We start from the raw sequence: 18,967 nt of genomic DNA, 5'->3' as shown, positions 1-18,967 counted from the left end.
TACTCTGCTATAAATACTAAAATCTATTTCAGGTGCATTAGGCAACCCAAGGGACTGATAATGTAATATAAAGCCTTTTACCACCAGGTCACTGATTCAAATCCATTCCAGGTCAATAACTGGTGAAAGCCAATACGCATCTGATGGCTGTTTGGCAGCCTGGTGCAATGACTTGGTTGTCCTGAGTCCAGCTCCCAAAAGTAGGTTACTAGAAAACGATCACGGCTGACACCACTGTTGGCAGTCTTAACAGGCAATGGAAGCTGGACTACCCCTTCACCTTGGTCTCCTCAAGGTCATGGCTCAAACAGTTTGGTGGGGTATTTTGAGGAAGCTTGTACTGTTTCTAATGCAGCTTCACCTGCTCTGGGGATAAACAGGACACTCGGTTTCCTGGGGCTCTTTCCAATAATAACAAGCACAGTCAACATCACAAACAATATGTTTTCCTTTTAATTCTAGTCTATGTCCACATCATGGATTAATCACTTCAACAGACAGCACCACTAAGGTAGTACAGTGCTCTCTCAACGGCACTTGTATCAGCTACTATAGAATAAGGTATCGTATTTATGGACAATGTCGAATCCAGCATTTCTCCTACAGCCTGATGCTGGGTCATCCTTGCACAGGGGCCACATTAATCTTCTCTGTATAGTTCCAATTTCAGTATATGTGCTGCCGAAGTGAGCACAGTGGTATAGTGTTGTGATCCTATCAGATCTCAAAATAACTGGCACTAGAAAAGGTTCAGAAAAGGGCAACTAAAATGATTAAGGGTTTGGAACGGGTCCCATATGAGGAGAGATTAAAGAGGCTAGGACTCTTCAGCTTGGAAAAGAGGAGACTAAGGGGGGATATGATAGAGGTATATAAAATCATGAGTGATGTGGAGAACGTGGATAAGGAAAAGTTAGTTACTTATTCCCATAATACAAGAACTAGGGGTCATCAAATAAAATTAATAGGCAGCAGGTTTAAAACAAATAAAAGGAAGTTCTTCTTCCCGCAGCGCACAGTCAACTTGTGGAACTCCTTACCTGAGGAGATTGTGAAGGCTAGGACTATAACAGAGTTTAAAAGAGAACTGGATAAATTCATGGTGGTTAAGTCCATTAATGGCTATTAGCCAGGACGGGTAAGGAATGGTGTCCCTAGCCTCTGTCTGTCAGAGGGTGGAGATGGATGGCAGGAGAGAGATCACTTGATCATTGCCTGTTAGATTCACTCCCTCTGGGGCACCTGGCATTGGCCACTGTCGGTAGACAGGATACTGGGCTAGATGGACCTTTGGTCTGACCCGGTACGGCCTTTCTTATGTTCTTATGTTCTTAAAAGTCAAAAGGCCAGGTCAATACTCAGAGGGGAGAGCCACATTGGATACTGGATGACCTTCCTAACATTGCAAACACATCAACTGAAAAGGAATCCATTTTGGTCTTCCCTTCCCCACTATCAAAAGCAGCAATTTCTCCAGCTTCACTCTCAAGACCTAGTAGCTTATTATCTGCATTTCTTACAGGTATTGGGTAGGATAGACACGATTGTCCTTTTTAGGAGTCACCAATCACATTTGCGGCAAGACTGGAAGGAAATATCAACTATCCAGGTAGGTTTATCTTTAGGGACCTTCATGGCATACCTATCTGACTAATATTTAGAGTGTACAAAAACACAGTGCAGGCAAAGAACTGACAAATGTTCATTCCTTCTGAGGGTGTGTTTTATGGGGCAATACTAAGAGAGTGTGGCTGCATAGGCTGATAGCCACATTTCTCACTGTCTTGGGCTCATACATATGATGTTAAAACAGGAGAATGATTCATACTCTTTAAACTTCTACCAGGGCAAACCTACATTAGGTCAATGTTGCAAGGAAGGCATATTCGCAATCCTTGTTTTGCAGTTCCCTTTAGGGAGAGGCGCACTCTGGCTACTCTGATCAGTTCATTAATGAAGCACTGAGAGAGCTTGTTTGTAATGGTACTCTCTGGAGGCTTGATCATCATTGACTTTAATGTTACAGGATCAAGGCCTTGCTGCACATGAAGTTAGGTCCTGGCACACACTTAGCAGGGAACCTAGTTATTTACTAATTATTTTCAAGCAGTCTTCTTGGAAAGCTACTCATTTTTAAAGTTGAAAGTGTCTCTTGGGGACTCATCTTCTACTGGCTTTAGACCACGGACAATTTCTCCTCAAAATAAGCTTTCCAACTATTAGCTGCAATAACTGGTGTTGATTGTTCATTTCCCATCATTCATACAATACATTTTTGGCATAGGATACACAATCTATTACTTATTTGTGTTACAGTAGTGTTCAGAGGCACCAACTGAGATTGGGATTCCATTTTGCTAGACATTGTCGGGGGGGGGGACCCACATAGTAAGAGGCAGTCCCTACCCTAAGGAATTTATAATCTGAATAGACATGACTGACAGATGGTGCGGAAAAAGAAATATCCCCATTTTGCAGGTGGAGACCGAGGCACGGACACATTAAGTGATTCCCCCAAGGTCAAATTTTAAGGCTATGGTAGAGTTAGAATTGAACCTATATCTCTTGAGTTCCTGATCAGTGCCTTAACTACAAGATTATCTTTCCTCTCAAAAACCTACAAAATAGGATAACAACCCCTACTTTTCTTACACACTGTACATTTCACATAGCTCTGATGGACAGGCAATGGCAAGCTAAGCAAATAACTGTAAGGACAGGGAGCACATAAACCAAATTTTTGTCGGTCTTCTTGAAACATCAGCTGTTCTGTTAACTTTTCTAGATCTAATGATGGAAACCGTAACCTACTATTATAGTCACTGTCTGCAGCGGTTAACAGTAGCTTGAGCTGACTCATCTCCATTATTTCTCTTGCATCTATTACATGTGTAACAGGTATTCTTAGTGTGTGTGTGTAAAGAAATGCAAGTTACAGTAAACCGTTACGTTTGGAAAGCTTTATTCTTCCGCTGCATCAAACGGCAAGCAACAGCAGCACACACTGCTACTGTACCAGTCTCATTCCACACCTTCTTTCCAGGTCTTATTTATTTTATTTATATGTGAAACTGTAAATAGCATTTTATAATGGATCCTGCATGCCAGGCCAAGCCCAAACCTTCCCAGAGTTTGCAGTCTAAAGCCTGGCCTGAAATAGTCAGTGGAAAGCTCCAAATTGGCTACAATAGAAGTTGGAGCACATGTGAAAGACATAAATGGGGACAGATGGTACAGTGAATAAAGTGGGGGCGTAGGTGAATATCACTGGTGGGGCTCACAAAACCAGGTCGGCCTTCAGAAGCTATTTGCAGAAGAAGAGGAAGGAGGCATGTTGTAAATTAATTGTGAGGCTGGACCAAATCTAAAGGGAGCTGTCACAGAACATGTAAAGATGCGAGTAAGAGGAAATGAAGGGACTAATTCAACCTTGGTGTAAATCAGTGCAAGTTTCACTGAAGTTGCTTCCCTCCAGGGTTGAAATATGATCTAAAGAGAAACTGTAAGATGAGAAGCTTGCAAAGTGACGGGAGCACTGTGGAAAGAAAGGAAGAAATGAGGGCAAAGAGGAAGGCAAGAATGGATCTGCATAGTGCTTCGAAGGTGACAACGTGAAGACAGAGCTATATGCAGAAGAAGATGGGAAGCCAATATCGATGTTCAAGAAGGTAGAGAAATTCACAGCACACACACGCTCTCCTGCACAAGTACCCCTGTCACCTTCTGTGAACACTGGACTGATAGCAGAAAACCTTTCAGAGCACAAGCAAATTTAAGACTTCATCAACAAGCTTTTTTTTCAGTCAATCACTTGGGGCTCATAATATCCCTGGTCCGGCTGTCAGTTTCTCTGTAGGAACCATCTCATGCATCGCCACATCATCTTTCCCCATCTTGGAAAGTTCTGGAGGAAATGGCTCAGTGCAATTAGTACTTCCTTTGGTTTAATGTTGTTTGATGTTTCTAGTTTCAATTGCCATTCATCTCCAGCCTGTACCTTGCCCTGGTAATGAAATATTTTCTTTGTTTATGGGACCGTATGTCAATGGATTGCTATGTAGGATAACAGCGCTCACCCAGTAAATGATATTAAGTGTTACTGAAATAACATAATTCCACAGATACGGATTGAATATGTGGATGGATATAAATCTGCAGTGTATGTGGTATGGCACTGTCCAGTGCTGCAGAGTCCCCTGGTAGAAGCTCATGTGCATTCTAATGGCTAGGCACAATTTGGCTGAATCCAGGGGGATACAGAAGCCTTGGGCCTGACCCTCTTTTGCCTTGCAGTCTTTGTAGTCATTTACACATATAAATGAAGTGTGAATAACTGCCATTGATTTGATAGTCTTTTATACCTGCTTTGAACAAGTATAAATGACTTCACAAAGGTGCCTAGGAGCAGAGGTACATATCTGCATTTCCTTGCTTCTACGGACATATGCTTAAACTTTAATAGCAGGATAAACACAATGTTTATGATTAAATAACAAAACGTTTATAGATACTGAAATTTGCTAGATTTATCTATGCTGTGTTGTAAGTACATAGAATCTCTGATATACATCTCATGTGTGTTTAATTTCCCCAGACCATTTCTCTGTGTAAGACACATCTCACTGTCAGGCATGGCCAGATGCACTGCACCCGAGCTTATCATGTGTGAATATGCAAAAGATGTTTAAGATGTATGTTAAAGTCCTATACCACTGTAATGTTGTGGCTCTCTGGATTTGCATGCTTGCTCATTTAAATTATCATCTGGTCTTTAGATCTGCTGAGGGTTAGGCAGAGGAAATCTACTACCCATTGGTTACAAAAAATATGTCTAACACTTTTAACATGAAGACTTTTCATTATATGAAGATTAGTATTGACTATAAGTGTCTGGATGCAGTGAGATTCTCTAGCTAAGAAATCAAAATGATTATTGTTACTACCTAGACCAGGGGCGGGCAAACCTTTTGGCCTGAGGGCCGCATTGGGTTTTGGAAATTGTATGGAGGGCCGGTAAGGGGAGGGGGGGGCGTGACCCGGCCCTCACCCCCTATCCATCCCCCCCGCTTCTGGCCCCCTGACAGCCCCCACGGACTCCTGGCCCATCCAAACCCCCCTGTTCCCTGGGACCCCTGCCTCCCTGCTCTCTGACCCCCTCCAGAACCCCCGCCCCTGACTGCCCTGTGCTGCCCCATCCAAGCCCTCCTCTCCTTCCTGACTGCCCCCCCAGGACCCCTGCCCCCTCCAACCACCCCTTCCTTCCTGACTGCCCTCCCTAGGACTCCTGCCCCCATTCAACCCCTGTTCCCCACCCTCTGACCGCCCTGACCCCTATCCACACCCCCTCACCCTGACCACCACCCCGAACTCCCCTACCCTCTATCCAACTCCTCCCTGCCCCCCGCTCCCTGCCCTCTTACCGCACTGCTTGGAGCACCAGTGGCTGGCGGCGCTACAGCCGCGCCGCCTGGTTGGAGCCAGCCACACACCGTGCAGCACAGAGCACTGGGTCAGATAGCCCCAGGAGCTCGCAGCCCCACTGCCCAGAGCATTGCGCCGGCGGCGCAGCGAGCTGAGGCTGTGGGAGAGGGGGGACAGTGGGGGAGAGGCTGGGGGCAAACCTCCAGGGCCAGGAGCTCAGGGGCCTGGCAGGAGGGCCCCGCAGGCCAGATGCAGCCCGCGAGCTGTAGTTTGCCCACCTCTGACCTAGACTGTGATGATATGCAAACACAGATTATACATATCAAATTTTATATCACAATGGAGAACTTTGCCTTTTAGGTGTGAAAATTTACATCCTGATTTCTATATATTTTAGTAGCAGATATGTCATTCAGCTATTCAACCAAGAAAAATAATGCATAGGGTCAAACACCACTGGTGCTGACCTAATAGATAAAATAAGTCTATCTACAAAGAAGTCTGAACTATCAATACAAGTGAAAATCACCCTTATTCTATTATTTTTTAAATTTAGAGAACAGCCAGTAAGGGGGGAAAAAGACACCAAAACACACACAGTGTAGTGCAAGATACTCCCTAAAAATTTCCATCAGAGCTGTGCAAAAATATTCTCAACAGTGGCCAGGCATGATGGGCCAGATACTCATCTGATTTAAATCAGTTATATTGCAGCACCACCAATTTACACTAGGTGAGGATCCCCTTGTTGCTGAGGATGTGCCTAAAGCATAAACTTTTGATGTGCACTTCTTAAGACATTTTTGTGGAAATGAAAGGCAGTTTCCAGGCATTTTGCCATGATAATGGCAAGTGTACACTAGGGAAAAATTCAGGATGTTATCCTAGGTGTGGAATCACAATTTTTCACCATTAAACACTATTTTTGCACACAGCAGTAGCAACAGTTAATCCATGACCAGTTTCGGCAATGCTCACAGACATCAAGGTCTTTGTACGTGAGTGCTCCCAAAGTGGGAACGTATAGTATCACTCAGCTCTTAGCCCCTCCCTCCTTTGCGTTGTCCTCAAGTTGTTCCATCCACGTGTTATTTAATGAAGAATGTCACACATTCCATCTTTTCTCCACTTTCTGGTTCTTTCACTCTCAGAAACCTGTAGCACAGCCATCATCTTTCCAGGTAAAGACAATAGAACAGGGAGAACCCATGTCAATGCTATTCCTTAAATTAGCCACAGAAGTCGCTGTTGAGCAAAGGGAGGCAACCACTGGGCCTCACCCCTTGCTTCTCCAAACTCTTTCAGAAGGACACTCAAACACAGACCAAAGTATCTGTCCATATACATTGGAATATTCACAACTCAGTGAGGCGCTTAATATCAAAATAGTGTGTTTGAGGTATTATTCCATTGCATTGGGGGAGATTACATGATGGCAAGTATTATTAATAATATGGTAGCTATTCCATATCACTACATTGTTCTCTGGCGTGCGTTACCTTGTGTGTATGGAGTCAGGTTTATTCCTTCTGTAGTTCTTGTTGTTGCTGTAAATCAACATACGGTAACACTATTTCTCTTATCAGATGCTTGGGATCTTTTGCCCTGTAACTGTGATTAGGAAAGGCAACGGAAGCTCAGCTCAAAACCTGTTTTCCCCAACTAAGTCAATACAAACACAATCCAAGTAGTGCTTAAAAATAAGACATTTGAGAGCAGGCATATTCCATGCTGGTTATTAAAATACTGAATCTCATGCTGAACATATTAATAGGTCTGAACTGTTCAGAAAAATCTCATAATGGACCTCTTTGCAGGGATTTTGTATCCACGTCTTGTTCTTTATCGAGGCAGGTTAAGAAGCTATTTTGCTACAATACATTTTTTTTAAAACACAGATCCAATTTTGAATGGTGTATTTGACACATGGCCTCTTGTTTAATATAAAAAGGGAAAACATTTTAAAGATATGCTGTGTGACAGACCCAGACCAGTGGTAGAGTCTGGTAGAGGGCAAATATACTGGTCACTGGATGAGTAGTTTTCTGTACCCTGAGTGACCAGACCAGGGGCTGCACTGGAGTAATCAGGAACCTGCTAGAACCAGTTAAGGCAGGCAGGCTAATTAGGACACCTGGAACCAATTAAGAAGAAGCTGCTAGAATCAATTAAGGCAGGCTAATCAGGGCACCTGGGTTTTAAAGGTAGCTCACTTCAGTTTGTGGTGCGAGTGTCAGGAGCTGGGAGCAAGAGGCGCAAGGAGCTGAGAGTGAGAGGGTGTGCTGCTGGAGGACTGAAGAGCACAAGCCTTATCAGACATCAGGAGGAAGGTCCTGTGGTGAGAATAAGGAAGGTGTTTGGAGGAGGCCATGGGGAAGTAGCCCAGGGAGTTGTAGCTGTCATGCAGCTGTTACAGGAGGCACTATAGACAGCTGCAGTCCACAGGGCCCTGGGCTGGAACCCGGAGTAGAGGGCGGGCCCGGGTTCCCCCCAAACCTCCCAATTGACCTGGACTGTGGGTTCGTCCACAGGGGAAGCTCTCTGGGCTGTTCCCCAACCCACATGGTGAATCTCTGAGGCAAGAAAATCCGCCAATAAGCGCAGGACCCACCAAGTTAGAAGAGGAACTTTGTCACACTGGTGTTAGAGGTGGGATCTTGGGGTGCACAGCGCGGCAGAAGAAGGAGGGTGATTTAAAAAAAAAACAACAACAACAAAAAAGGAAGAGGGTTTATTTTTTTCACCACAATGGATGACCTAGTGGGGGCACTGATACAAGCTACGGCAGCCCAGCAGGAGGCTACCCGTGTCCAGGCAGCCGCCCAACAGGAGGCAGTGCGGCTGCAGCAAGAGACTAATCGCCTGCTGATGGACCAGGCTGCTCAAGACCGAGCTATGTTGCGGGAACTGGTAAACCAGGTCAAGTCCCTTACAGAGCTAAATCGCGGCCATGATGGGACGCGGCTCATACGGGCCAGCCATTGGCTGCAGAAAATGACACGGGAGGATGATGTAGAGGCATACCTTCTGGCCTTTGAGAGGACAGCCCTACGGGAGGCCTGGCCTCGAGATCAGTGGTCTGGCATCCTTGCCCCATTCGTGTGTGGGGAGGCCCAGAAGGCCTACCATGATCTGCCTGAAGAGGCTGCGGCAGACTACCCCCAGCTGAAAGCAGAGATCCTGGCCAGATCTGGGGTATCGACAGCAGTGCGGGCCCAGCAGTATCACGGTTGGAGGTACCAGGAAGACAAAACCCCACGGTCCCAATTGTATGACCTCATCCATCTTGCACGAAAGTGGTTGCAAACAGAGTCCCGGAGTCCAGAAGAGATACTAGCGGTTCTGGTCATCGACCGATACATGAGGGGACTACCACCAGACCTTCGTGCCTGGGTAAGCCAGAACAAACCCTGCACCTATGACGAGGTTGTTGCCCTGGTAGAGAGGCGAAGGACAGCGAGGGAGCTGACCCGACCAGTTAAGGAAGAGGCGCCCCGGGTTAAACTAGCAGCACCAAGCCCTAAAGTTCGGGTGACTGGGCCACCAGTAGGGCCCAGGTGGAAAAAGAGAGAGGCTGAAGGCCCATCAGAGGCCACAAAGAGTCGGAGCACTGAGGGAGAAGAGGATCGTGATGTTAGACTGCCCAAACCAAGAGAGTGGGGAACACATAGGGCTCCATACAGATGTTATGCCTGCGGGGAGTGGGGACACATTGCTGCACAGTGTCCCAATGCTGAGGAGCCTATGCAGTGTAACCTGGGGAACTGGGCAGATCCATGCTCCCTAATCCACCTTGTGGGGGTCTCACTAACCCCACATATGTATACCAGACCAGTGAAACTAAATGGGGTAGGGACCACGGCACTGGTTGATTCGGGGAGGGCTATCACGCTTATCTCAGGGAAGCTCGTGAAGCGTAGTCAGCTGCTGCAGGCTAAATGTACGGGGATAACATGTGTCCATGGGACAGTTAGTTACTACCCCACCATCCCAGTAAAAATCGAGATCCAAGGGAACACTACTGAGGTAGCAGCAGGTGTAGTCCCTAAACTCCCATACCCGGTGCTCATAGGGAGGGACTTCCCAGGGTTTGGAAACTTATTCCCAGTAGGGGGATTGGAGAAAGATGGGGACCCTAAAATTGGTGAGGCATCCACAGCAGACTGTCAACCCCGAATCTTCTCTGAAATATCCCCAGATTTGTTCTCCACTCCCAGACAGGGTCGAAAGACAAAAAGGGAAAGAAGGGCAGCTAAGGCCTTGGGAACCCAAATACTGACCCAAAGCCAGAGGGTCGCTCTTGTAGGTAGGTGGACCTGCGCAGCTGAAAAGGAGGCCACACAGGAGGGAGAAGCACCTGAGTCTGACCCCCACCCTAATGCTTCTGAACCAGTAGAAGCAACAGAGACTGGGCCCCTAGATCTTGGGCCGATTAGCCCTGGGAGAGGAAATTTTGGACGGGACCAGGCAGAAGACCCAAGGTTTGACAACATTAGGAAGGAGGTGACTGAAATAGATGGGGTCCCCGTGGAAGGGAAAACCCAGGGACCAGGACCCTACTTCATAATGAAGAAGGATCTCTTATACCGGGTTGAACCAGTACAGGGGCAGAAGGTACAGCAGATCCTAGTACCTCAAAAACACCAGAACGCTGTATTAAGTCTTTCTCATAGTCATCTTTTTCGGGGGCATTTGGGGGTAGAGAAGACCCTGGCACGAGTCCTACGACGGTTCTTCTAGCCCAGAGTACATGAAGAAGTGCGGAGGTACTGTGCCTCCTGCCCGGAGTGTCAGCTGCACAGTCCCCGTCCCCACTTGAGGGCACCTTTAGTACCCCTTCCCATCATAGAGGTCCCCTTCGAGCAAATAGCCATGGACCTAGTGGGACCCCTGGAGAAGACGGCTCGAGGCCACCAATATATACTTGTTGTTTTGGACTATGCTACTCGCTACCCAGAAGCCATCCCCCTGTGGAACACGGCCTCTAAAACTATAGCTAAAGAGCTGGTGGGGATCTTTGCCCGAATGGGGCTACCGAAGGAGATATTAACCGACCAAAGAACCCCATTTATGTCGAAGCTAATGAAGGACCTCTGTACGCTGCTCCATATACATACCCTGAGAACTTCGCTCTACCATCCGCAGACTGATGGGTTGGTAGAAAGCTTTAACCGAACCCTCAAGGCTATGATAAGGAAGGTGGTAAGTCGGGACGGGAAGGATTGGGACACCCTACTACTCTCCCTTATGTTCGCTATCCGGGAGGTACCTCAGGCCTCAACTGGGTTTTCCCCCTTCAAATTATTATACGGGCATCATCCCCGTGGCATACTAGATATCTCCAAAGAGATCTGGGAAGAAGAACCCAATGAGGGGAGAAATATGATAGAGCATGTAATGCAGATGCGAGACCGGATAGCCCAGGTTACCCCTATTGTACGGGAACATTTGGAGAAGGCACAGGAGGCCCAGTGAACCCATTACAATCGCCAGGCAAAAGTGCGACAGTTCCAACCAGGGGATCGGGTTATGGTGTTGGTACCCATGGCAGAAAGCAAGCTTCTGGCCCAATGGCAGGGGCCCTATGAGGTGGTTGAACCCGTGGGGGAAGTAACCTACAAGGTGCGGCAGCCAGGACGCAGAAAACAAAAACAGATTTATCACGTTAATCTTCTGAAACCCTGGCATGCACAAGAGGCATGCACAACGGTCCAAAAAGACCTAACCCAGGAAAACAAGCCTTCCAAACAGGTGAGTGTGTCTCCCGATTTAACACCAGACCAGAAGAATGAGGTGTCTGAGATGATCTTCCGGAACCAAGATGTGTTCTTGACAAAACCGGGTCGAACAACCGAGACATATCACCACATCGTCACAAACCCTGAGGCCAGAGTAACAATGAGGCCCTATCGGGTGCCAGCGGCAAAAAGGGAGGAAATAAAAGCAGAAGTAAAAAAAATGCTGGAGTTGGGGATCATCGAAGAATCCCATAGTCAGTGGTCCAGCCCAATCTTGCTGGTGCCCAAACCTGATGGCACCACAAGATTTTGCAACAACTTCCAGTGACTAAACGAAGTATCCCAGTTCGATGCGTACCCCATACCTCGCATAGATGAGCTAGTGGACCGTCTGGGTAGTGCCCAGTACTTGACTACCCTAGACTTGACAAAGGGATACTGGCAGATTCCCCTGGCGGAAGACGCAAAGGAAAAGACTGCGTTCTCTACACCAGAGGGTCTTTTTCAATATACTGTCCTCCCTTTTGGACTACATGGGGCCCCAGCTACCTTCCAGCGCCTCATGGACAAGCTATTACGCCCGTATAACAGTTATGCTGCTGCCTACTTGGACGATGTGGTCACTCATACCCCAGACTGGGAAACCCACCTGGAGAAGGTGGAGGCAGTCCTCGATACCTTCAGGCGAGCTGGCCTTACAGCAAACCCTGCCAAGTGTGCTGTAGGGTTTACAGAGGCCACATATCTTAGCTACATTGTGGGAAAAGGTCTGGTAAAACCCCAAGTGAACAAGTTAGAGGCCATCCAAAATTGGCCCTGACCAAGTTGCAAGAAACAAGTCCGGGCGTTCCTAGGTGTGGTGGGGTATTACCAATGATTTATCCCCCACTTTGCCACAAGGGCGAGCCCCCTGACAAACCTAGTGAAAGCCCGTGGACCTGATCTGGTGAGATGGTCTGACGCAGCAGAGGAAGCATTCACAGACCTATGGACTGCCCTCTGCAGTAACCCCGTACTGATAGCCCTTGATTTCACCAAGGAGTTTATCCTGCAGACGGATGCATCGGAAGTAGGGTTGGGGGCCGTTCTATCACAGATGGTCGGGGAGGAGGAACACCCAATTCTATACCTCAGTCGGAAACTCCTTCCAAGGGAACAAAAATATGCAGTGGTGGAGAGAGAATGCCTCGCTGTAAAATGTGCTATGGAAACATTGCGCTACTACCTGCTCGGGCGCAGATTTGTCCTTGTGACCAACCGTGCCCCTCTTCAATGGATGCAGCGAAACAAGGAGAAGAACACAAGGGTGACCAGATGGTTCTTATCCCTCCAACCTTTCCAGTTCCATGTGCAACACAGAGCAGGGAGCCGTCATGGCAACGCCGATGGCTTGTCACGTGTGCACTGTCTGGCGTCCCAAGCTGCCCAACCCCTTGGCGTTGAGCAGGGGGGAGGGATATGTGACAGACCCAGACCAGTGGGGTACAGGAGTCTGGTAGAGGGCAAATATACTGGTCACTGGATGAGTAATTTTCTGTACCCTGAGTGACCAGACCAGGGGCTGCACTAGAGTAATCAGGAACCTGCTAGAACCAGTTAAGGCAGACAGGCTAATTAGGGCTCCTGGAGCCAATTAAAAAGTAGCTACTAGAATCAATTAAGGCAGGCTAATCAGGGCACCTGGGTTTTAAAAGGAGCTCACTTCAGTTTGTGGTGGGAGTGTGAGGAGCTGGGAGCAAGAGGTGCAAGGAGTTGAGAGTAAGAGGGTGTGCTGCTGCTGGAGGACTGAGGAGCACAAGCGTTATCAGACACCAGGAGGAAGGTCCTGTGGTGAGAATAAGGAAGGTGTTTGGAGGAGGCCATGGGGAAGTAGCCCAGGGAGTTGTAGCTGTCATGCAGCTGTTACAGGAGGCACTATAGACAGCTGCAGTCCACAGGGCCCTGGGCTGGAACCCAGAGTAGAGGGCGGGCCTGGGTTCCCCCCAAACCTCCCAATTGACCTGGACTGTGGGTTCTTCCAGAGGGGAGGGTCTCTAGGCTGTTTCCCAACCCACATGGTGAATCTCTGAGGCAAGAAAATCTGCCAATAAGCGCAGGACCCACTAGAGATAGAGGAGGAACTTTGTCACAACTGGTATATGCAGATATTGGTGTGTATACCAGTTCACACTTACTCGCCAGACCAGCATTGGGTTCTTTTCTATAAATGCAGTGCAGGTTGGTAACAAAATTAATACCAACTGGTGGCTGCTAAAAGGTCTACGTCAGGGGTTCTCAAACTTCCTCATGTCCCCCTTCTGACAATAAAATTACTACATGACCCCAGGAGGGGGGACCAAAGCCTGAGCCCGCCTAAGCCCCACTGCCCTGGGCATGGGGTGGCAGCAAAGCTGAAGCCCAAGGGCTTCAGCCCCAGGTGGGGGGCTTGTAAACTTGAGTCTCAACACACAGAGCTGAAACCTTCAGGCTTCGGCCTTGGGTGGTGGGGTTTGGGCTTTGGCCCTGTGCTCTAGCAAGTCTAAGCCAGCCCTGGCAACATGGGGTCAAAACCCACTTTGGGGTCCCGACCCACAGTTTGAGAACTGCTGGTCTATATGACATACATTTGTTGGAGTTAGTCCAGATTCCAGTAGACTGAGGGTAAGATTTTTCAAGACTGCAAAAAGAGTTGGGCACCCGGTACCCTTAAGCATTTTTCAAAACCGCATTGTTTGTGTCCATATCACATCTCCACCATTGGCACCGTGGTTTGAAGACTTGGCAGATATTTGTGCCTCTTCTGTGGCCAGAAAAAGGACTTCAGTCTTTCCACTGTTGGCATTCTGGAAACGTTCACCATCACAAACTCAGCAAAAAGAGGTTTTTTTAAAAATATGCCGAGAGAGAAACGACCACCACAAAAACACTGTCCTTCTGCTAAGCACAAAGAGACCTTTTTTGCATCACAACATAAAGCCAAAAACAGGTGTGTCAGCAAAGCCAGCTTCAGATGGAATACTGAACTGGAGAAGCGTTTCATCAGCAATGGAGGAGTGTGGCTAATAAGATATCCCAACCAGCCACACACAAGAAGCATAAATTACCACACACCAGCTAATCTAACAGTCTGCCAAAACCCAGGTAGTTCACAACCAAACAATTCCATTGTCTACCAAAAATATCTTGTTGTGGCAGGATTTTTCAGCAAAAAAACAGAACCTAAATTAGAAAACATGAATAAAACTTGAAAACAAACACCATAAAATTATCTGGCCTTGGATGAACTCTACACAATCTCTTGATATTAAAGCTATTATCTAAGAGCTGCAATTAGAAGCAAGCTACATGTCATACAAGAGAGAAAGGTAGAAGATCGTTCCTGAGACTGGACTTTTCAGGAATGCTTTCAGACGACCATTGCCAACTCTTCCATATCATCACGCCTGCCTACTATATTAGCATATATCTTGGAGAGCCACCAGGTTTCCATACTAGCTCTAGCCATAATTTGGAGCATCGTTAGAAGTGTGAGGCACTGAGTGTTGGAAGCTCCGATGGGAATCTCTGCCCTAACTCTTAACAGCAGGAACACAAACCAGTATCAATAATGCATGCCATGTTCTAGGGATTTTTACATTTCCAAATCACTGATCACTGTTTATGGCATTCAGACTTATAGGGTTGGGTTTTCTGCTAACTTATTTGATACCTAGCTTACAGCACTGGCTGTGTTAAAGATCATAGTGTATGTAATGGTGTATCTACCTTGGGGGACTATGGGTATGGGGAGAAACAGCTCCACTGTTAAGTACATCAGTTTCAAATTGTTCTCTACACCCCTGGTTAACAGTGTTTCATGTTGCAAAAGTGAGTGTTGCTATATAAAATAGCCAGAAAGCATACCTCTCAACCTAGATGGAATAATTTGTTATCTGCTGGAGAGAAAGCACCCACCATATTTTTTGTACTTTGCTATTTTCATTTAGATATATAGTATTGCCAGGGTTAACTTTGCCTCTGCCACACTTGTTACTCTCTCCAATGACTTAAGTACATATTTCTTGCCTTCATAAGACAGGAGTATGCCATACCTAGTTTTCATGGACATTTTTTATGTGCTATCCACTACTTATTTCCATACAGGCAAAGACCTGGCTCCATTTCCCCCTCCCCCAACTGTAGTGCAGAGGTGGTCTGAGAGTTTTGTTTTTCAGAAAAAGCAGGTTTTTTTTTTTTAAAGTTCCTGTTACAGAAAACAATGTCTTTTACACTCATCAGATTGACGCATCATGCTCTGAGTTGTGACATGTCCCACCCAGTTCTATCACTTCACTTTATGTCACCATTGTCATGAAATGGGATGTGACTGATATGAGTGGATGGGAAGTTGGGAGATTTCCAAATGTTCAACAACAAAACTAGACAAAACATCATTGGCATAGCTATCGTTTCCAAAAAGGAAGTCAAATGACCCTTTGAAATGACTTGAAGAGATGACCCTGTTGACAATCTTTTGTGTAGGTTATTAAATCCCCCAGTGTGAATTCACCCATGCTCTATGCAGAGTGCCTAGCAGCCACTTAGTTTTGATGATCCATGTATTATCAAGCATCAGGCTACTTTGGCACCGCTCTAGATGTTGCATGAACTCCTCCTGCTTTGCTAATTTAATCCTTATCAATACTGCCATCCTCCATGCTCCACCTCAGCCGCTGAAAAGAAATGCAAACGAATGAGATTTATAGCCTGGGACATTTTCAATTTCTCAAACAAGGTGAGGCTCCCGTTGCTTTGCTGCACTGAATGAGGAGCCTTTGGTTGCAACTTCTTGGCTGAGCGACTGTGTATCAATAACGCTCCTTATGAGCAACAGCCTCCCTGCATTTTGCCCAATTAATACTGCATTTCAAACCCTTCTAGCATTGCTTGCCCTTTCGCAACACGAACACTTCACGTAAGGACCCATCCAATATCAGAGCAGGTTCAAAATTCTCCTGCATTTGCTAACATGGGCCCAGGTTTACAAACAGCCTGCAACTCCAGGGTGATGTTTGCATCTGCTCATCTGACTTCCCTATACTCATGTGCCCACAACTGTTCACCTTAACTTGTTTGTTTTCTGTGGTTCTGGTGACTTGCTGTCTTTCCTGCTGGATGTACTGAGGGTGGGTGGCCCCCTCACGGCTCTCTCTTGGGTTTTTGATGTAGACAGTGTCTGCTTCCCCTGCGGCAGCAGCTCAGGCTGACTCCAGGTGTAGAAACATAATCCTCATCATACTATATACCAGGGACTGCTTGGGATTCCCTGACCACCTGAGGCTAGAAATGACAAGCCCCATCGATCACTGGGGTACACAGGGAATCCAGAGTGACTGCACTAGGGATGATGGAGTGTCTCTCAGTGAGGTGGCTACAGAGGGAGTGGGGCATGTCTCTGCCTCCACTGCACCTCTCAGGGTGTTGGGCTTTCACCTTCACTTCCCTCCCAGAATATCCTAAGGACATGGAAGGCAAGTAGCCAGTACTGTGCAGCCTCCCTTGACAACTCTGCAGAGGCAGAGACAAACAGTGGCATCTAAGTGCCAGGTGCCGGTACCTGTGTAGAACCCAAAGCTCCAAACTTGTATGGGTTGGTTCTCTGCCAGCTCCAGCAACTAGCCTTTGTACAGCCCTCATCAGATGGAGCATCTGGGAACTCACACAAGCACCAGTTAGATAGCTGAAGTGATTGGTAATAAGACTATAAGAATGGCTATACTGGGTCAGATCAACGGCCCATGCAGCCCAGCAGCCTGTCTTCTGACAATGGCCAGTGCCTGATGCTTCAGAACAGGGCAATATAATGCAATACAGACCGAGCCAGGCACTGTTCGGCTACCAATTTGAATCTAGCCAAAATTGATAGTGAAAGAAAGTTGTTGGCATGTGATGGTAAAATTGTTGCCTTTGGGTAGTGTGTTCTGTAGTCTCCATCCTCTTCTCAGAGGACAGACATCCACAGCACAAAATACCCAGCACTAATTGCCAGCTGCCTGGGCAAAGAGAGTGCAATGATGAGAAGGACATAGAGGAGAATGCTCCCACTGGAAGTAATATCACAAGGTCAGAGAAAGCCAAAACTGGTAGGGCAGAAGAAACTGCCACTTCTGCTACCTGCTCTGTGGATGAATAAAGGACTTCATACCCCGCGACTGTCAATCTGGCTTTTCTTCAGCAGCACAAGTTTCACTAATAAATAGAAATAAAATTTGCTCAAATTTTAAGTTACAGTAAAACTCCTTTTCCTACATTTTTAATGGTCTCTTGCAGAAGGCACAAGGAGGATAATGGAATGGTCTCTGTGTTACCTTGTTAACAAGCTTCCGCTACCAGTAATGAACCCCCTAATATACTATGGAGAACAGAGTGTGAGAGCTATGCACATTCTGTACCGGAAGAGTGCTAGCGAATTGAATCATGTAATTTACATTGCATCCTTTCTAAACTATTTCCTACCTGCAGTTTAAGAGATGTTAAGTGTCAGGAGCCAGAAAGGGCAAGAGATACCAGTGTGTTTAAGGAGAGGCAAGACAATCAGAGACAAATAGGAGGCATTGTAAAGAACAAAGGATCTGGTGAACAGTAAGAAGGCAGGAAATAAAAATATTTAAGATCAGAAACGAACATGAGTCTAAATGAGCATGAAGCATCTCAACATCTGTGTGTAGAGAGAGTGAAATTAAGAAATAAGGCTCCTTGAGAAGTGGTACAGGAGACTGGGATAGAAGGAGACAGCTAATATTAAAGAGCTGTTTTGCATCCAAAATTAATCACTCTCATGCCACTCTGTTTTCACTACAATGTACACAACCATATCATTTGACTGTAAGATTACAGGGCAGCAAATCTGTCTCTGGTTCCTTTCTTTACCTGTTGTGAAGCACTGTTCAGAGCTATGGCATTATAGGAATTATAACCACAATATTACAGACAGAGAATGTGGATGTTTAGAGCAATTGAGGATCAGATTCCCAAGAAAGAAAGAAGAGGATTTTTAAAGAAACATGCTGTTAAATGGCACTAACAGGGAGGAGCCTTATTGGAGATTTAATGAGGACTGGATTATCAGCAGTACTGGATTTACCATGGCACCACTGGCGCCATGGCACTGGGCCCAGGCTCCAAAGGGGCCCCGGCCCGGCCTGCTCTTCTCCACCCCCTGCCCACCCTCTCTCCTGCGGGGGCAGCGGGCAGAAGCTTGGTCCTGCTGGCTCCTGCTGCAGCAGGGCAGGATCCGCAGGCAGCCAAGCTCCCTCCTCCCCCGAGTGTGCCATGTTCCTGCCCCTCCCCGTCCCCGCGCGTCTCCTGCCGCCAAACAGCTGTTCACCCGTGCGAGGGAGGGGGAGGAGCGGAGCCGCAGCATGCTCACTGCTGAGGGAGGAGGCGGAGAAGAGGCGGGGCCAGGCCGGGCCGGGGCCTTGGGGAAGGGGGTGGAATCGGGTCATACGCCCTCCAGCCCCCTGCCGTGAGCCACTCAGGGCAGGGGGCTGGGAGCACCCCCATGACCCCAGCCCACGCCCCCAGCCCTGTGCCCTGACTCCTGCACCTCCCACACATACCCAGCCCACCCACACCCCATGCCCTGATTCCTGCACCCCCACACATACCCAGTCCTGACTCCTGCACCCCCACACCCCATGCCCTGACTCCTGCACCCCTCTCACACCCACACAGCCCTGACTCCTGCACCTCCCACACATACCCAGCCCACCCACACCCCATGCCCTGACTCCTGCACCCCCACACCCCATGCCCTGACTCCTGCACCCCCACACCCCATGCCCTGACTC

The 18,967-nt window shown here is 47.4% G+C and overlaps 1 non-coding gene across 1 annotated transcript; it reads right to left on the bottom strand.

Annotated features, from left to right (window-relative positions):
• Positions 1-585: 585 nt before the first annotated feature.
• Positions 586-694, bottom strand: LOC112060058 (U6 spliceosomal RNA). The gene has a single exon (XR_002889359.1). It is a non-coding gene; the product is annotated as a U6 spliceosomal RNA (small nuclear RNA).
• Positions 695-18,967: the final 18,273 nt, after the last annotated feature.

Source organism: Chrysemys picta, chromosome 6, assembly GCF_011386835.1.
Source record: "Chrysemys picta bellii isolate R12L10 chromosome 6, ASM1138683v2, whole genome shotgun sequence".
Lineage (NCBI taxonomy): Eukaryota > Metazoa > Chordata > Testudines > Emydidae > Chrysemys > Chrysemys picta.
Note: the sequence above shows the minus strand (reverse complement) of the source record. Positions and strands in the feature narration are given on the sequence as shown.